Source organism: Heteronotia binoei, chromosome 18 (assembly GCF_032191835.1).
Source record: "Heteronotia binoei isolate CCM8104 ecotype False Entrance Well chromosome 18, APGP_CSIRO_Hbin_v1, whole genome shotgun sequence".
NCBI classification, from domain to species: domain Eukaryota; kingdom Metazoa; phylum Chordata; class Lepidosauria; order Squamata; family Gekkonidae; genus Heteronotia; species Heteronotia binoei.
Genome location: NC_083240.1, coordinates 16,390,499 through 16,398,065, shown reverse-complemented (window position 1 = coordinate 16,398,065; position 7,567 = coordinate 16,390,499).

Here is a 7,567-nt window from a genome sequence, read left to right as displayed (position 1 = left end):
GGGGCAACTTCTTGGGGGGCTCACAGAATTGGACCCCTTGGTCCAATCGTTTTGAAACTCGGGGGGGTATTTTGAAGAGAGGTACCAGATGCTATGCTGAGATATTTGGTGCCTCTGCCCCAAAAAACAGCCCTCCCCTGAGCTCCAAATACCCAGGGATCAATTCTCCATTATACCCTATGGGAATTGGTCCCCATAGGGAATAATGGAGTTCCCAGCAGACATTTCCGTCCACCCACCCCCACTTTCTGATGACCCTGAAGCGAGGGGAGGGTCTCCAAGCCAGTCGCCAATCTCCTGCTGCCACCTGGGGATAACAAACATAGGGCTTACAGTGATAAGCAAACATACTATATTTATACAACACAAAATCCCTCTGGCACTGAAAGCACCCACTGCTCCTACTGTACGATGGATCAGTGTCCCATAGAAAAAATATGGAGCTGTGATACAGGTCTGACAGTATCCAAGACCAGTCCAATATTGTTTCGAGTGCAGAGACTCTCCGTCTTCTTTGTTGTTGATTCAGTAGGTAAGTGGTGCTTCTTTTAAATTTTGTCTCACTTCCATGGCTTTGAACATATGAACATATGAAGCTGCCTTATACTGAATCAGACCTTTGGTCCATCAAAGTCAGTATTGTCTTCTCAGACTGGCAGCGGCTCTTCAGGGTCTCAAGCTGAGGTTTTTCACACCTATTTGCCTGGACCCTTTTTTGGAGATGCCGGGGATTGAACCTGGGACCTTCTGCTTACCAAGCAGATGCTCTACCACTGAGCCACCGTCCCTCCCTTTGTTTTCATTTCTCCTTGGAACGCCTACAAACTGCTTTCATATCCTTCCGAAATCCATTTGGCAAAGCTCCTGGTGGCTGGCTGGCTGGCTGCCCGCCCTCCTAATCCAGGGATTGTTATACAGCTGCACCTACTGTTCAGTGGACAAGGTAGGTAGGTGGGGAGGAGGAGGGGGAACCCTCAGAAAGGTTCAGGAGCTGTGCTCCTGGGAGCTCCTGCTGAATACAAGGCCTGCTTTTGTCAACGGTTTTGGGACTCAGCTAGTGACTATTGGTTTTGTAAATTCATTCATACATGTGGCTTTTGCCAGACATTGATACAGTATTTAATATGGACAATGCATGCCATTTATATGTCAGATAAGCATCTAATGTTGTGCTGACTGACAGATGGAGGAATAGCGTTGAAACTGTTATACGCTGTACAGGAAAAACTGGTGCAAGGGAACAACGCCCTGCGAACATAAAGGGGCTTCCTTTGGCACATGGGAAATGCAAAACCAAAACAGGGATTCGGGGGTAGAAACTGCAGAGCTGAGAAATCTGAAATCAGCCCATGCTAAGTACTGTCTGTACTATGACTGGCCGCGGTTTCCAAAGGTCTCCCAGTCCCAGCACCTGGAGCTCCTTTTCAAGAGAGACGTCATGGGTATGAGATACTGAGATCCTCTTCCAGACTTTCTGAGTGTTTGCATGTGCATGCCCTTCGCCATCTCTCTAAGCCCTGGGAGTTCCTGCATCAATTTCAGTCCAACTTCGGAACATCTTCAGGGGCTGAGCTGTCTCCGAGCTCCTTTGTTAACTCCCCGCTGGCAGCCAGTTTGCAGATAATAGATCTTAGCCCTTGGACGTTTCAGCCCCATGGCAACAAGAGCTTTATTGGCGATTAGTGTTCAATAGAGGACCAAGTGAAAGGAGCACCAAGGACATTTGGAAATCATCTCACCAGGGTAGGATCTATATTTGTGTGTGTGTGTGTGTGTTGGGGGGTGGTGTTACTGGGTATTCACATATTCTGCATGGAGGTGTACCTTCATACATATGCTCTCTCTCTCTCCCCCCTCTCTCACACACACACACACATGCATGCACCCCCCCAACCCTAACCCTAACCCTAGACTAGCTGAAATTTCATATGACAAAAAGATTCCATCATAATCATTAACATACAAGCCAAGCATCCCCCGTAGTTATTTCGATCATGCCTGGAACACACCCGTGCAACTTTTGGCCCCCTGAGCCAAACAGGCTTGTCTGTTCTCAGTTGCTTCTATGGACTGGAGCCGAGGCTATGTCAGAACGGATCCTTGCTCACAACAGCTTGTGTGTGTGAAGTGTCATCAAGTCACAGCCGCTGTATGGTGGGTGCCCTGTAGGATTTTCGAGACAAGGGATGAGACTGAGCAGAGGTGGTTGACCATTGCTGGCCTCTGTGTGCCATTCTGGGCTTCATTGAGGGCTTCCTACCTCAGTACTAAACAAGGCCCATTCTGCTTAGCTTCTGAGATCTGATGAGAATTGGGGAAGTCTGAGCCATCCAGTTCAGGGCATTTGAGAGAAGAAGAAGAAGAAGAAGAAGAAGAAGAAGAAGAAGAAGAAGAAGAAGAAGAAGAAGAAGAAGAAGAAGAAGAAGAAGAAGAAGAAGAAGAAGAAGAAGAAGAAGAAGAAGAAGAAGAAGAAGAAGAAGAAGAAGGAGGAGGAGGAGGAGGAGGAGGTAGATTTATACTCGCCCTTCTCTCTGAATCAGAGTCTCAGAGCAGCTTACAATCTCCCTTATCTTCCTCCCCCACAATAGACACCCTGTGAGATGGGTTGGGCTGAAAGAGCTCTCCCAGAAGCTGCTTTTCAAGGACAACTCTGTGAGAGATAGGGATACCAATCCCCAGGTGAGGGCAAGGGATCCGCCGGTTTGGAGGCCCTCCCCCCCCCGCGCTTCAGGGTCATCAGAAAGCGGGGGGAAGGGAGGAAAATGTCTGCTGGGCATTCCATTATTCCCTATGGAGACATTCCCATAGGAAATAATGGAGAATTGATCCTCGGGTATCTGGGGATTGGAGAGGGGCTGTTTTTTGAGGCAGAGGTACCAAATTTTCCACATAGCATCTGGTGCCTTTCCTCAAAGCACCCTTCAAGTTTCAAAAGGATTGGACCAGGGGGTCCCAATTCTATGAGCCCCCAAAGAAGGTGCCCCTATCCTTCATTATTTCCAATGGAGGGAAGGCATTTAAAAGGTGTGCATTTAAATGTGATGGCCAGAACTCCCTTTGGAGTGCAATTATGCTTGTCCCAACCTTGTTGCTGCCTCCACCCCCAATATCTCCTGGCTCCACCCCCAAAGTCTCCAGATATATCTTGAATTGGACTTGGCAACCCTAGTGAGAGATATGGCTGACCCAAGGCCATTCCAGCAGCTGCAAGTGGAGAAGCGGGGAATCAAACCCGGTTGTCCCAGACAAGAGTCCATCTAAAATTACAATAGAAAATTGGTCAAGCATCTGGTCATCATCTTTATACCACACCCCTATATTGAATTTGCGGCTACAACATTTTAAGGTTTACTCCAGATGGTACTTGACACCACTGCAGATCCAAAGATGCTAACTGCTGGAGACGGTGCGGCCATGTTGGCTCATTTATCCACTGTTGGTGGGAATGTCCTGTTGTTTTGGAATTCTGGAAGAAAATCTTACCCACGATTGAACGTATTATAAACCATAAGGTGCCCTTCTCCCCTGAATCAATATTGCTTAACCTATGGAATAATTCGGAAATACCAAAACATAAGAAAGAATTGGCATCTATGCTTATTTTAGCAGCGAAATTATTAATAGCTCCTCAGTGGAAAGCTTCAGTTCTACCTTCTAAACGTAAATGGTTTCTTAAAATTTGGGACCTAATAGTGATGGATAAAATAGCTGGTTCTATACAAAATTCAGAAGCATTTGACAAAGGAAGCAAGAAGAATATGTTTATAGTTAAATGGTTTCATTTTTTTGCCTATGTACAAGCTGACCAAAGTGCACTTTGTAAATTACCAGATAAATACTTAGATTTTGCTTTTTACTAGATATTTACTCTGTATATCATATACAAAACAGGATGGCTTGTGTTATATTGTTATTGTTATAGTTGATGTTTGTAGAATTGTTATAGTTTGTAGAATTGTTATAGTTGATGTTTGTAGAATTGTGTTTTTATTAATTAATAAAAAAATTTAAACTTGAGGGGGAAAAAAAGACAAGAGTCCATGCAGTCAAACCCGGTTCTCCAAGATATGGCTGAGTGCAAGTCAATGCACTCAGGCAGCTCTCCAACTTTTGTTGCAAGTTTTGGACCCATGAAGCACAGCTGGGCAAGCTGCCGGAAGGGGCAATGTCCGTGCCCCATCTCAGAAAGATCAGCCAGTCACCAAGAATCACAAAAGAAAGGGAGTTTGTTCTTGGATAAGTGCAGTTCTAGGAGATGGAATTGCTGCTTCGTTGCTGGTGCGAGAGGAACTGCCAAGCTACAACCAATCAGAGCTCCGACCTGGCAGGCATGTCAAGTGGGCGGTGGTGCTTGTCCTATTCCAGTGCATGTAAATATGTGACATTTAAGGAGGGTCAGGGCCAAACAACACGAGACACTGACGAGCTCTGCTAAGGTTGTCATTCTCCAGATGGAGCCTGGGGATTCTCCTGGAATTACAACTGGTCTCCAGATGACAGAGATCAGTTTCCCTGGAGAAAACAGCAAGAGTCCAGTGGCACCTTAAAGGCTAACAAAATTTGCTGTAGGGTAGGAGCTTTTGCAAGTCACTGCTCACTTCATCCAGTTTGGTGTAGTGGTTAAGTGTGTGGACTCTTATCTGGGAGAACAATTATTTGGGGGAGGGACAGTGGCTCAGTGGTAGAGCATCTGCTTGGGAAGCAGAAGGTCCCAGGTTCAATCCCCGGCATCTCCCAAAAAGGGTCCAGGCAAATAGCTGTGAAAAACCTCAGCTTGAGGCCCTGGAGAGCCGCTGCCAGTCTGAGAAGACAATACTGACTTTGATGGACCAAGGGTCTGATTCAGTATAAGGCAGCTTCATATGTTCATGTTCAACCGGGTTTGATTCCCCACTCCTCCACTTGCACCTGCTACCATGGCCTTGGGTCAGCCATAGCCCTGGCAGAGGTTGTCCCTGAAAGGGCAGCTGCTAAGAGAGCCCCACCCACCTCACAGGGTGTCTGTTGTGGGGGAGGACGATAAAGGAGATTGTGAGCCGCTCTGAGACTCTTCAGAGTGGAGGGCAGGATATAAATCCAATATCTTCTTCTTCATCATCGGATACGGAAGATACAGAGACCTGAATAAGTGAGCAACGACTCAAGAAAGCTCATACCATGGTGAAGTATATCATCATCATCAGTGAAGTATAAGAAAGCTCCCAAGGTGCCACAAGCTACTGGACTCCTGTTCTTTTTACTGTGACAGACAGACTACCACGACTGTCCACCTTGATCTCTCTCCCTGGAAAAACCAGCAGTGTGCAGGGCGGATTTTACGGCGTTATAACCTGCTGAGGCCCCTCCTGTCTCCAAACCCTGTCTTCTCCTGGTTCCATTGCCCCAGAACTCCAGGAATTTCCCACCCTGGAGCTGGCAACCCAACTGAATGTCATAACATAGTCTCACCAAAGCAGCTGCAGGAAAAGAGCGGCTTGGTAGTACCCATGCATACTTTGTACATCGAACATTCCTGATTCAATCCCTGGCATCTTTTGCTAAAAGGAGCTCAGGTCCAAGGAAAAGAGGTTTCTGTGTTATATAGCCGCAGCCAGTCAGCAGAGGTCTTGATTCTGTTGCAGCTGCACAAAGGCTCACCCATTCAGTCTAGGGTTGCCAATCCCCAGGTGGGGGCAGGGGATCCCCCGGTTTGGAGGCCCTCCCCCTGCTTCAGGGTCATCAGAAAGTGGGGGCGGGGGAATGTCTGCAGGGAACTCCATTATTCCCTAGGAAGACCAATTCCCATAGGATATAATGGGAAATTGATCTGCAGGTATCTGGGGCTCTGGAGGGGCTGTATTTTGAGGTAGAGGCACCAAATTTGCAGCATAGCATCCAATGCCTCTTCCCAAAATACCCTCCAAGTATCAAAAGGATTGGACCAGGCGGTCTGATTCTATGAGCCCCAAAAGAAGGTGCCCCTATCCTTCATTATTTTCAATGGAGGGAAGGCATTTAAAAGGTGTGCGGTGCGGTCCCTTTAAATGTGATGGCCAGAACTCCCTTTGGAGCTCAGTTATGCTTGTCACACCCTTGCTCCTGACTCCACCCCCAAAGTCCCCAGATATTTCTTGAATTGGATTTGGCAACCCTAATTTAGTCCCTGCATGGATTTGTCTTTCCTATATCCCAGAGAATCCCTGGTGAGCCAGTTGTGGGCCTCTGCTGCCACCTGCAGGTGACAGCTCAGATCAAGTCCTCATGTCCTCCCGGAGAGCCAGAAGAATAAAGACCTCCCGGATACTTGGGCCACCTCGTTCGCTAAGGAAGGCTAACGTGTACTTTCAAAGATGGGCAACCATGCTGGGAGTAGCTTGGCTGTCTTTTTGTTATGATGCAGCATTGGACAGTTTTGGTCAATCGGTTTATGAAGGCATCTCTATACTGCTTGTCTCCTTAAAGCAGCCTGCTGCAATTTCAAGGGGGGGGGGGGAGAAAGAGAGAAAGCAAACGCAGGTTCACTCAGCTGGGTATTGTGGGCCTCTATTGAAGCTCCACAAGCTAATTGCTAAGGACTCTCACCTCTGGCCGCGCCCCCCCCCCCAAAAAAAAAACCTGCAAGGAGAGGAGAACCCGCCCTCCCAACCCAGATGATGATGAAGAGATTGGATTTATACCCCGCCCTTCACTCAGAGTGATTTACAATCTCCTTTCCCTTCCCCGCGATAGACACCCTGTGAGGTAGGTGGGGCTGAGAGAGCTCTGAGAGAACTGCTCTTGAGAGGAACAGCTCTGAGAGAGTTCTGAATGACCCAAGCTCACTCCAGCAGCTGTAAATGGAGGAGTGGGGAATCAAACTTGGTTCTCCCAGATCATAGTCTGTGCACACTTAACCACTACACCAAACTGGCTCTTATCCAGAGTGAGGTGTTTTCAACTTCCTCCCCTCCAACAGATCTATCCAGGGATTGTTTTGTAGAAAAATAGGTGGTGGAGCTCATCCAGGGATTGTTATACAGCTGCAACTACTATTAATTTGACAAGGTAGGTAGGTAGGTGCGGAGGAAGAGGGGGAACCCTCAGAAAGGTTCTGGAGTTGTGTTCCTGGGAGCTCCAGCTGAATTCAAGGCCTAGGTCTATCCATGGCTGCCAGTTATGGTGATTAAAGGGAACCTCCACATTCAGAGGCAGTAAATCTTTGAATACCAATGCCAGGAGGCAACACTGGAGAAAGGTCGCAGCCGGCTCTGTGCCCTGTTGTTAGCTCTCTATAGAAACTGGATGGCCACTGCATTGCACAGGATGCTGGACTAGATGGACTGCTGGCCTGAACCTGCAAGGGCTGTTCTCATGTTCTTATTTTAAAAAAGGCAGTCCCCTGTGCAAGCACCAGCCATTTTCAACTCTGGGGTGATGTTGCTTTCACAACGTTTTCACGGCAGACCTTTCTACGGGGTGGTTTGGCATTGCCTTCCCCAGTCATCTACACTTCCCCCCCCCCCCCCAGCAAGCTGAGTATTCATTTTACTGACCTCAGAAGGATGGAAGGCTGAGTCAACCTCGAGCCGGCGACCTGAACCAGCTTCCG